General features: G+C 45.2%; 1 protein-coding gene and 1 non-coding gene across 2 annotated transcripts in view; both read right to left on the bottom strand.

The window, feature by feature from the left end:
- Window positions 1–12720, bottom strand: part of LOC126480962 (kalirin) — a 1643174-nt gene that overhangs the window by 443541 nt on the left and 1186913 nt on the right. The gene's annotated exons all lie outside the window — the stretch shown is intronic.
- Trnat-ugu (transfer RNA threonine (anticodon UGU)) lies at window positions 8931–9012 on the bottom strand. Its single transcript has one exon. It is a non-coding gene; the product is annotated as a tRNA-Thr (tRNA).

Raw genomic sequence — 12720 nt, 5'->3', positions numbered from 1 at the left:
CAACATGTACTCAAATACGAAAAATCACAGGCTAAAATTCTGTGGACATTTTAAAAGAATGAAACTGACTGGATTATTTACACGTTTTGGAATACTACGAAAGTGACAGTGAAACAATAATTGAAACGATAGCGTGGCTCTGTGCATTAAAAAGAAGAACCGGAAGAAGCAGAGATAACATGACTTGAGATACAAGAGTGAAAAATATTATGGCAGTCAACTGGTAACTGGATAGCTGTCCTGGCAGAATAATCCAAAAAGCCAGAACAACTATACCCGACATGCGGAAAAAGTGTCCATTCGGAAAAACTGAATGGAATACAGGCACATCAAGGAAAACTGAAACAAAGCGCCAGAAATGCCCCATGTTATATATCATGTAGGCCAGTGTGGCCAAAACGTGAATAATATATAAAGCAGAGATCTGGTTTCCTGTACTCTTGCAAGCGCCTCTTCATTTGAAGAGACAAAGTAACAAATGAAGGGGTGCTTAGGAAAGTACAGGAAACCAGATCTCTGTGGAGGCACATCCAAATAAGAAGAGACAAACTTGCAGGGCACATCCTACAATGCCGCGAGGGATTAGCCGAGCGGTCTAAGGCGCTGCAGTCATGGACTGTGCGGCTGGTCCCGGCGGAGGTTCGAGTCCTCCCTCGGGCATGGGTGTGTGTGTTTGTCCTTAGGATAATTTGGGTTAAGTAGTGTGTAACTTAGGGACTGATGACCTTAGCAGTTAAGTCCCATAAGGTTTCACACACATTTGAACATTTGAACATCCTACAATAAAACAACATCATTGGAACAATAGCAGAAGGAGCTATTGAGGGAAGAAATCGGCTGGGGCGACCAATGATATCATACATGCAACAGATCATGAATAACGTTGGACGTAACACATACGTGGAAATGAAGAGGAAGGCAAACAGAAGAGAGGAATGGCGCTCTGCTGCAAACCAACCTCTGGGTTGAACACTAAAAGAGAAGAATATAAAACAGAATGTATGATTGTGAATATGTCCGGGATATTCTCCTTAACCCCTGGATCCATTTCAGCCAAATCTGGCACAGAACCATCAGACCTCACGAGTGTCAGCACTGTGGGGTTTATAAACTCCTAGCGCCCAACAGGAGCAGAAATACAGACAATAACGTGGTCTTCCAGCCACAGGGGAATAGGCTGCCGTACATGACAGGAAGGCTGTGTTGGAGTTTTATCAGCCTGGATGGAGCGATGGATAGGGAGAAGTGGGGAGGAGGGTAGGAACAGAGACAGCGATAGGTAGGGAAGGACAAAGGGTGGAGAAGAACGTGGAAACCACACACAGGGTGCAGAGGAGATGGACAGAGAGAACGGTGAGGAGGGGATATAGAAAGAGAGAGGAAGAACGAGATGTACAGAGAAAGGGAGAATAGGAGATGGTCAGAGAGAAGGGGAGGAGGAGATGGTCAATGAGAGGAGGAGGAGGAGGAGGCGTTAGAGAGAGAAGAGAGAGAGAGAGAGAGAGAGAGAGAGAGAGAGAGAGAGAGAGAGAGAGAGAGAGAGAGAGAGGAAGGAGGAGGAGATGAAAAGACAGAGAGATTGGCGAGAGTGGCGAGGAGGAGATAGACAGACGTGGGGGAATGAGGTGGACAGAGTGTTGGAGGTAGAGGTGCAAACAGAGGGGGAGGAGAAGGTGTAGGCAACATTGCGTCGAACATCTATGATGGTGAAGCCGCAGAGAAGAGACTAGTAACAATATAATGAAAAATAAAATGTAAAAAAAAGTTAATCTTCGTTTACTGTTATAATCTAGTTCACCTGTTGGTGTGAAGGCCTTCCACATGCTGGTAACTAAACAGCTTTTGTTAGATTTGATACAATAGCAATGTAGGGTTGTCGGACATATTGCAGGTACGTTAAGGTAATCTGAAGATCTAAACTAGTACAATAGAGCCACTTTCCATTCTGTGATAAAATGACAAAAAAGTTTACCTTTCCTGAACTACAGCTTCCCCACTTTATGTGAGGAAAGAAAGGGAACTAGCGGTACGTGTCACCCAGGTACTAAGAATACTAAGAAATTTTTAATTTTGTTATAGAGGGAAGTATTGAGGGGAGATGGCGGGTAAAATCCGTAAAGGAAGAGTGAGGGATGAATACAGTGAGGAGACTCAAATGGAAGTAGGTTGCAGGAATTATCCGAAGATGCAGAGACTGGCACAGGAGAGAGTAGCGTCGAGAATCGGTCTTCCAGGTAAAGACTACAACTCCAGGGGTCACCAAGACACTATGATAAAAGATTTATCTGAGAAAAAATGAAAATCTGGAAGATAAAAACACTCTTCCGCCCTCTCTTCTATTCGCGTACATTCTATCCCTACAGCAGGACTGCTACGCGGTTCGGCAAAGCCGTCTCCCCACACGAGCCAGATGGTAAACACGGGTGGCCGGCTATTGGATACCGAACTACCGGCCCTATCGAGCGTCACAGAAGACTCTCACAAATACGTCACTGGATCCAGGCGCTTTGAAGCCTATGTAACTTCCGATTTTACTCCGATGGTACAACAGTTCTCCCGCGTATTCGTCGTAGGTGGTAAAAGCTCAAGCTCCACTGCTTGGAACAAATCAGTTCCACCAGATGTGTTCGAATGTGCAAATTAATTACACAGTGCATTTTTGTCATTTTTCACTAATTCCCTCTAAACTGCTCCGTAGTTGCGGTCATTCTAAGAATGAGAACAACATGGCCTAACCCGCTTCAGTATATGCGCTTGTTACACGCTCCCAAAGTTTGTAGATGTCACTTAGCAGATAAAGATTTACACATCGTAACTAATGGGGCAACGAATTCCCAACTAATAACAACATACGAACTAAAAAATGCAATCAGCACGGTCTTTATCTTTGACTCTAACGGGCGATCTCTGATCGGGTAACTCTTTATCAATTGATCGCCACTAGGTCTATTGTCTTTTGGTCCATGGGTAGCATTCACTACGTGTCATACACTATGACGATGTATAACAAAAAATCGGCGTTCATATTGCCTGTTTGACACACTTTTGGGTTCCTGCACGTCCTTTGCTCAAGTGTCAACGAATGCAGAACAAACTCCGCACGTATCTACCTCGCATCTAAACTGCCATTATACTTCTGACGGCACCTTCAGAAACACGGAGTTCACCAGCGACGTTTTTTATGCTAGTTCGTCTCTTTTAAATTCAGCAGAAACCTCACACGGTTCACATTTTCATCACTTCGGCTGGTTACTGGTCTACTGGGACGAGGCTCGTCTTCTAGGGACTCACGACTGTTCAAAAACACGAAATCTATTCCAACATCTTGCTTCGGCTCACTTCATCCCCTTTCCATCTCCTATTCCCACCTCTTTCTGACATTGAGTCTTGTTTATTGTTACTGTAAATTCAGATCCTGTACTAATATTCTCATCATAAGCCAATAAGCCATAAATACGACTTTCCTCTTTGATAACAACGTTTCATACTATAAAATAAATAGCCTATATGTGTTCAGACGTTTACCACAGTAATGTGTAAAAATTAGAGATAAATCGGTCGAATACTCTGAGATTTTTGATAACAATTTTTCCGCTTTACATAGACACTTGTGTACAAATTTAAAGCAACAAGCCGCTATTTCCCCGTCCTGTGTCTAATTCAGTATATAATCATACAAATTGTCAACAGATATCCGTATGATAGTGTTCCGGTCAACGGGCAACCACGCCAACTATGACGTCAGGGCACCTACCAAACTGGGCAGTGTTTCCCGGATAGTCCCACATCCATAATCGTTGTGAACACAGTCACAGACGGTGCAGTGAGGCACAGAGAAGACGCCCGCAGACTCTCTGCTGTGGAGGACATTAGGAAGAATGGAAGCAGGACAGTCGCAAGCTCATGTGACCCGATGGCTTAATGTGAATCGTTCTGTTGTTTGTCGGATGCGGCGACCGTTAATAGAGACCGCAACTGTATCCCGGAGACCCGGACAGGGCCGGCCACGTGTGACATCAGAAAGAGTGGACCGTTATTTGGCTGTAAGGGCACGACGGTACCGCCTTAGTGCTGCACGGCAACTGGCATCTGAGACCGTAGCAGCCACTGGACGTGTCTTATCGAAGCAAACGGTGTACAGAAGGATTCAGCAGAGTGGCCTTTATTGTCAGAGACCTGCTTTATCTGTACCTCTGACGCGTCTTCACAGAAGGGACCGTCTAGAGTAGAGTCGTCAACGTGCTACCTCGACGGTCGAACAGAGGGCCAATGTTCTTTCCAAAGATGAGTCCCGATTTGGTCTGGAGAGTGATTCTTGACGGATTGGCATCTGGAGGGAACGTGGAACACGATTTCGGGACCGAAGACCGATACTGAAGAGGATCCCTAATGGTGTGGGCAAGTGTTACAATGACCACTCGAACAGCTCTTCGTGAAATTGTACGGGTGAATCGGCAACGTTTAACTGGTGTCAGGTATCGTGGCAAGATCTTAAGACCTCATGTGCGGTTGTTGCGAGACGCTGTGGGCGCTCACTTCGTACCGATGGACGATAACGCTCAACCTCATAGAGCACGGGTTGTTGATGTTTTCTTGGAAACTGAAGATATTGCACGCACGGTGTGGCCTGCTCATACTCTCGATTTGAATCCCATGGAGCATGTCTGGGATGCACTAGGAAGATGAGTTACATCGCGTCAGCATCCACCAACTTGCGAGCAACTCTGCAGGAAGAATGGGCGTTATTGCCTCAACGTGAGACTGACGAAATCATTCACAGCATTCCCCGACGTTGTCAGGCCTGTATTGCTGCCAGAGGTGGAACCCAATACTGGGCACATTAAACACTTGTTCGAATGAGTATGCAAATCTGTTAAGTTGGAAACGACGAAGAACATTTTGTCTACCAGTAAGCATGTTACAGCTGTTCGCGTTCTGTATTCCTTATGTCGTTACTACTATACTATCAGCTGTTTATACTGTTTCGTAGGAAAATAATCGTAACCTTGCAAAATTTCCGTTTGTTGTTTTAATTTTTGACACCATTATATATATATATATATATATACATATATATATATGTGTGTGTGTGTGTGTGTGTGTGTGTGTGTGTGTGTGTGTAAAAACACGCGGGTACTCGAATGAAACGTTGTATCAAAATTTCGAAGCAATTGGTGCAGAACTTTCAGAAATTTAAGATTTTGAACAAAGGAAGATTTAATTTCTTACACAGAGTGCCCATTTAATTATAACATAAATGTTTATATATTATATGTGGCGCTGCAGTGGGTATTTAAAAACAGCACCTATTGCAGTGCAACGTTCTGTCAAAATTTCAGACGAATCGGAGCAGAACTTTCGGAGATTTAAGATTTTGAACAAATGAACAAGAATTTTTTTGCTAAATATGGCGTTTCAGTAGCTATATAAAAGAGACTCGTTTTCGAACACACTTTTGTCTCAAAATTTTGAAGCAAACCGAAGATCTTTCGGTGATATACGATTTTAAACAAAAGAACATTTGCATTTTTATTTATACACATGGCATCTTTTCGTACGTTTCAGACGCATATTTATCCCTTTTGCAACAACTTAGTTGCAGAACTTGACTCCATTTTGTACACAATGACGAAAAAGAAATACACACCACCACATATCTGGCGTACTTGAAATAAATTGTTTCCAGTCGTTACAAATAAACCATTAGTATATGAAACTTCAATGTACATAGTTACATATTTGTCCCAGCAATAGTGAGCTTCACTTGTTGATTCTCGTGCGGAAGTCCAGCCCCGGAATTTATTGAACCGACTGTGCACATCTGCCCAGCGACCTTTGGGAGTGCCCGGAGGAAAACCATGTGACTAGTCCGGGGTGGAGCTTGGCTGTGCTGGACGGTGCCCTTTAACCTGTTGACGGGACGCGAGTCCTTGGCGAAGCCTAGAGCGGAGTGGACTGGACTGCGAGCAGGTAATGCATTAGCAGCGGCTATCAGCCAACACGCAACACGCAACCTGCTGCTGGGGGTAGCGGCGTTTAAGCGATACCGCCCAGTGAACACGCTACATCCACGCAGAGTACTGTTTAACATATACAGGGTGCTGAAGTGGTATTAGATGACACCTTAAGCTGTGTTCAATTAACGCTCTGTTGTGCAACCTGTTTCTCTCAATGGTCATCATCCAGCACAGACTTTTGTTAACAGCAAGAGTTACATATATACATAAAAAAACACACTTTCCGAAATGTAATACAGGGTGCCCGAGAAGCCGTAACCATTGTGTGTTTCGATCTACGAATATTACGTAACGCTTGCTGATCTATGCTCGATAATAATGGTCTTCGACCAAAACCGGTAGTACAATAACAAATAAATTCAACAGCATCTTAAGGTGACACATGACGTCATTTCGACAAAAGCCGTGGAAAACATCCAGCAATAAATATACAGGGTGAACTGGAACTCTAACACCATCGAAAAAATTTCGGATTTTATGCAGGGATATTTTCTGCATATTTTGATAGAAGGGATCGTAGTCTCCAACGGGTAGTTACAGAGTACTTGTGGGAGTGCTGTATGAGAAACATGAAACTTGTCGTGTACGTAGCGTTGTTGTCTGGAAACAAACGACTATGGTACAAAGTACGGACCTTATAAAGCTTGTTCGAAGTTTGACGATGCTGTGTTGTTTAGTATTCTTTGGCGGCCATCGACAGTGAACGCTTCTTGCCAATTTTTAACACGGGTAAAACTGATCATCGTTATGTGATGCAAAATTTTCATTTGGGAAGTCTTTATTCTACACTGGGGGGAGTCGGTTCCTTGGTCTACTACAGTAAAATATTGGATGGCAGAGTTCAAGCGAGACCGTACGAGCTGCCAAGAAAAACAGCGCAGTGGTCGACCAAATGTGGTGGCCACGCCAGAAATTGTGAAGGAAATCCACAAAATGGTACTGGACGACGAGCTAGGCATTTCAAGATGTGATGTACATCGCATACTGACTGAAAATTTGGACATGAGAAAGTTACGCCCAAGATGGATGCCACGGTTCCTAACAATGGAACAAAAACAGCACCGTCAGGATGTTTTAGTCGAATGTTTAGCGACGTCCCGCTGCAATAAAACCGATTTTTGCGTCGATTTATTAACATGGATGAAACATGGATCCACCACTTCGCACCTAAGACGAAGCAACAATCAAAACAGTGGTCTGAAATGGGAGAATCGGCTCCAAATATGGTGTAGACAGTTCCGTGTGCAGGCGAGGTCATGGTGTTCTTTGGGATGCGTGTTGGATAATTTTGAATGATTATCTTATAATGGGACAACTTATAGCAGCGCTTGAGTCATGAAATCACACAAAAACGGCCACTATCATTGAGTTAATGTTCGAATTGCTTCCTCATGCACCCAATTCGCCAGATTTAGCCCTCTCTGATTATTTTCTGCCTCCGAACTTGAAGAAGTGGGTTGGTGGTAAAAAATTTACCAAACATGAGGTGGCAGAGTCTGCAGTTGACCACTATTTTGGGCAACTTTATGGTTGTAGCAATAAACAGGGCATCGAAGCAAACTGAACATCGCTGGAAAAAGCATATCGAGCTGGAAGGAGACTACATAGAGAAAAAAATATGCTTTTCCCTTAATTTTTGTATTTTCTTGTTAGGTCTGGTACTTCTGAGATAGCTCCCATATTTAGTGTGATTTCTTGCCCTTTGGCTGTTTTTTTTTATCTGTATTGCGCTGAAAATACCCGCACGACAGTGCAAATGTTGACTTTATGCTGTCAAGCTTGTATTCTCATGTCCACAACGTAGTCCGCTGATCTGACCACAATACTGGATCAATTAATGTAGGTTCAAAAATTCTGTTAGATCTTAAAGAGACACAGCCATCAGTTTCAATTACAATGCAAAAAAGGCAGAGCGAGGGTTATTTATTACTATCACATGGAGTAACAGAACATATACATCTCCACTTGTAAAAGTGCTTGTTTAATATGGTGAGTTCAGATGAGAGCGTACTTCTATAATTCTGGATATCTTTGTTCCGACATGTTAATGTAAAGTCACCTGCTTATTGAATTTCCTTGGATCCAGTAGCTGGAATTTCGTGAACATACAAATCGAACTGATTGGGAGCGAAGACTGATCCTTGAGACAGGCCATTCTTCACGGTTCTCCATCTACTAGTTTTTCCATTCAGAAAAATTGATAACCTTGGGCTACACAGCACATTGTAGAATAAACTTGCTAGTTTCTGATAGAGAATTACATCAGCAAACTTGATCATCACAGGAGAAGCAGTATGTAAACAACGTAGTGTGTGACATGTAACCGTGCCGTCAGTATCGGTGAACACATTAGAGCACGTTAGAGCCAAGTGAAGTGGCGTTCTGGCTGAGCCACTGGCATTGTATTGGAGACTGATCTGATCCGAACTGCCTTTCCGCTATCGACGTTTACCTGTATGAACCCTGAGAGGGTTCTACCAATAAGGGCAACCATAATAGAAACAGACTCCTGGGAAGCGGACACACGTTTGAGGCAGACAGAAGGGCGTTATGAGTACGAGGCGTGCACGGGCCGGCGACACGGAAGGCGTGCGTGCGCGACCGCCATCGACCAGCGGCCAGCGGCGATAACGCGCGCTCAGGGCTTATCGCGGCTCCTGCGTGCCGCACGCTCTCCTGTGCTGTGCTGTGCTGTCCTGTCGTGTCTGTCCCTGTACCATTGCACACACGCTACTCACGTCTCACACTGCCACCTCTGAGTCCGCGCCACATCATAACCACAGTTGCACCTTCAATTCAGAATATTCCTTAGTGTCTTGTAAGACACCCTGCTTGGTCGAAATTAGAATTATATTAATACCTTCAGCTGCCAAAGGGCGTTGATATATATCAACAGGGACAGGTGAAAATGTGTGCCCCGACCGGGACTCGAACCCGGGATCTCCTGCTTACATGGCAGACGCTCTACCCATCTGAGCCACCGAGGGTACAGGGCATAGCACGACTGCAGGGACTATCTCGCGACGCCTGCCGCGAGACCCACATTCTCACCTTGTATGTCCACACACTACCTTCGTTCTGTCCCACCCCAACACACTTATTACTCGTGGACGACATTCTTACCAAGTCCCGTAAGAATTCGGGGAATATGTGTGCATCCGCACAGAAGGAGGAGGTCATGGCCGGTGTTGCCAGAACTATATACTTATTTGGATATGGTGTCTGTTCTTTCGGACATGTCCGAAAGAACAGACACCATATCCATATAAGTATACCTTGCTTGATAGTTTGGCTCCTGTTTTGAAACATATCAGTCCTGCACGCGACCGTAGGCTCGCCCTCTTGGCTACTTTGGGCGCAAGAGACGGTTTCCCGTCTCTGGTGGAAGGGGACCTTGTCCAGCTGAATCAGGATCACTATTATCCGTGTAAAGCCGTCTGTGGCCGGAACAAACCGAACTGGCGTAGGGCAAATGACATTCCTATGACAGCATGTGTTTTCCCGTAACTGCAAATGTATACTATCGACGGGCGCAAGACACGTCTCGGATAAGCAGGTAAGCTTAACAGGCAGCAGTACCCATGCCTCCCAAACAAGTCTGCCCTCCGCCGCTGTTGTTGTTGTAGAACGAAAAAGAAAATACTACTTCAGAAATGTTATGCTTTCTGAGTCCAAACATTGTTAAAAAGTGCTGCAACGCGATAGTCGTGCTACATCAATAACAGCAAATTTTTTATTAAATCTGATTCCACTGAAGACACCGGTGGGATAGAGAGCCAAGACAACCAAAAATGGTCAAATGGCTCTGAGCACTATGGGACTTAACATCGGAGGTCATCAGTCCCCTAGAACTTAGAACTACTTAAACCTAACTAACCTCAGGACATCGCACACATCCATGCCCGAGGCAGGATTCGAACCTGCAACCGCAGAGATCGCGCGGCTCCAGACTGTAACGCCTAGAACCGCTCGGCGACTCCGGCTGGCAATAAATTACATTAACGTTGGAAAAGCAATCAAAAGTCAGGGTCCCTGCATTTATTACGAACATGGGTTGTTTTGAAAATCAACCTTATGCAAACACAATTTGTTTATTTTTCTATTTACCCAGATACGTTTCCACACCTGTGTGTCATCTGTAAACTACAATGAAATTTATAATAATTTAACTGTTGTAGGAGTAGGAATTACTATACGTGCAATTTGCTTTGTTTTGTTTAGACGCTCCCCTTAAAAATACATCGCTAAATGAACTGCGTTATTATTCACCGGTTTTTCGTGCTCTTTTTCGCCGTTTTTTTGACAGCATGTCTTCTGCAAACTAGCCCTGAAGAAAATTAATTCGTATTTATCAAGAACTGTTTTGTGCATTTCTGTACATACATGTTTTCGTCGTGTTGCGTGTCTGGTGGGTGTCTGTGATCAATGGCTATTCGGTGTACTGTTTCCACACAGTTTTTCACACAACTTGTGCTCACTAGTTCCCTTCACATGCACTTACACAAAATGTGGTGAAACGTGATCTGAGCAGACACTTCTGGACACCATTTTCTGTGAGAGATGTTATGTTATAGCCCCGCTGCTCACTTGTTCATCGTTCGTCTGGTGTTTTTTGTGTCACTAACTTTGAATATTTCGTCATAAATGGTGTGGTGACACAGCTGGGAGAGAGCTGAATATATATATATATATATATATATATATATATATATATATATATATATATATATATATATATATCCCACAGGGTGGGAAACATACTGAAGAAACAAGGGCTACAAATATCATTCCACACAAATAACACAGTAAAGAAAAATCTAATGACTAACACCACCTCAGCAGACAAGTTCTCCAAATCAGGAGTATATCAGTTAACCTGTAGTTCATGCCAATCGGTCTACATAGGCCAAACACGCAGAAATTTCAAACCGAGGTACTCTGAACACCTCGGAGCCGTAAGAAGTGATAGTACCTCAGTTGGTAGGCACATGCCCGCAAAAGGCAAAGACCTCGAGTTCGATTCTCGGTCCGGCACACAGTTTTAATCTGATATTTGTACCACATAGGGCTAAAGATGGTAGAGATTACCGATATTTCGGGCTAATGAGCCTAGAATGACCAACCAGTGCCACGTGGGTTTTGGATTGGTTGAGCTTTAACCCTATATCGTGCGTCCATTTCGATATTGCCCACAGGTCGGAAAGCCACCTCTTTCAGCCGGAAGGAGATGAGAATCGACATTACTTGGTGATTGTAGACTTACTGTTGGCGTCCAGTTGAGGAGAAGACTGGACTAGAAGACTAATTTTAGGTGTCGACTCGCGAGCGGAAACGCTCGGTGAAGTGGACGCGCGGCGTGCGTCACGAGTCCCGGGGCGGGACTAAATGTCAGGAAGTCGGGGCTGCCGGATGAATATGGAAATTGGGGCCGTTTGAGTTGCAGGCGCCGTCGCCGCCGCGGCCAGATCGATAGCGGCAGCGGAGCGGCGTACATTATTAAAGGCTTGGGCGCCCGACGCCCCGTGGATCCCCTTCATTTCGGCTAAGCCTCCGCGCTGCGGCGCCTCGCGCAAAGTCAACGCGCCGGGCAGGACGTGGGGGCTGTAATTGTGTTTGCTCTCGCAGGTAGCGGCCGGCCCTCGAGGACGCCTTAATTCGCGTCTCGCTACCTGCCCCCACACCCGGGCTATTGACAGCGCCTGTCACTCGGCGCGGCGGGTGAAATCACGTCATTCGGCCGTACTACTGATTAACGCCATATCCGATGCGATGCCCGTAAAAACAGTTCACCAAATCACTTCGTGAAGAAGGGGAAAGAGACTGGCAGTTTCCCAACTGCCCCCAATAAAAGTGGCCCAGAAAATGTCGAGGAAATCTCCACTAATCCCCCTGAAAAAAGAACACTGCAACTAGTCCAGCAGATATGAGAGGCGCTCGAGAAGTAATGCAACACCTCTTTTTCTCTTGCAAATTCGTCTGAAAAAATGGTAAATTTGTTGTAGGACATCGTGAAATATTTCCACTTCAGCTGCTATAGTTATATGAAGTTTCGACAGATGGCGGCGATACGCATGGCCTTCAAAATACCATCTGTAACGGAGGTTCGTTCCAAGTAGGGGGAAAAAAATGGTTCGAATGGCTCTAAGCACTATGGGACTTAACTTCTGAGGTCATCAGTCCCCTAGAATTTAGAACTACTTAAACCTAACTAACCTAAGGACATCACACACATCCATGCCCGAGGCAGGATTCGAACCTGCGACCGTAGCGATCGCGCGGTTCCAGACTGTAGCGCCTAGAACCGCTCGGCCACACCGGACGCCGTTCCAAGTAGAGAGTTGTCATTGAGTTTCTTTTGGCAGAAAGCGAGAGCATCGCAGATATTCGTTGGCGCTTGCAGAATGCCTACGGAGACCTGGTAGTGAACAAAAGAACGGTGAGCCGTTGGCGGAGGCTCGGTCAGCATCTCGACAAGGTTGCGCAATACTGTTCGCTCTCACGTGTGCCGGCAGACCGCAGGCAGCTGTGAGGCAGGCAGCAGTGTCGGAACGTGCGGACAGTCTCATTCGAAGTGATGGAAGGATCGCAATCAAACACCTCGCTGCTCATCTGGACGTCTCTGTTAGTAGTGCTGACACATACGTCCACTAGCCGGCCGATGTGACCGAGCGGTTCTAGGCGCTTCAGTCCGGAACCGCGCTGC

Source organism: Schistocerca serialis, chromosome 5, assembly GCF_023864345.2.
Source record: "Schistocerca serialis cubense isolate TAMUIC-IGC-003099 chromosome 5, iqSchSeri2.2, whole genome shotgun sequence".
Taxonomy (NCBI): Eukaryota; Metazoa; Arthropoda; class Insecta; order Orthoptera; family Acrididae; genus Schistocerca; species Schistocerca serialis.
Note: the sequence above shows the minus strand (reverse complement) of the source record. Positions and strands in the feature narration are given on the sequence as shown.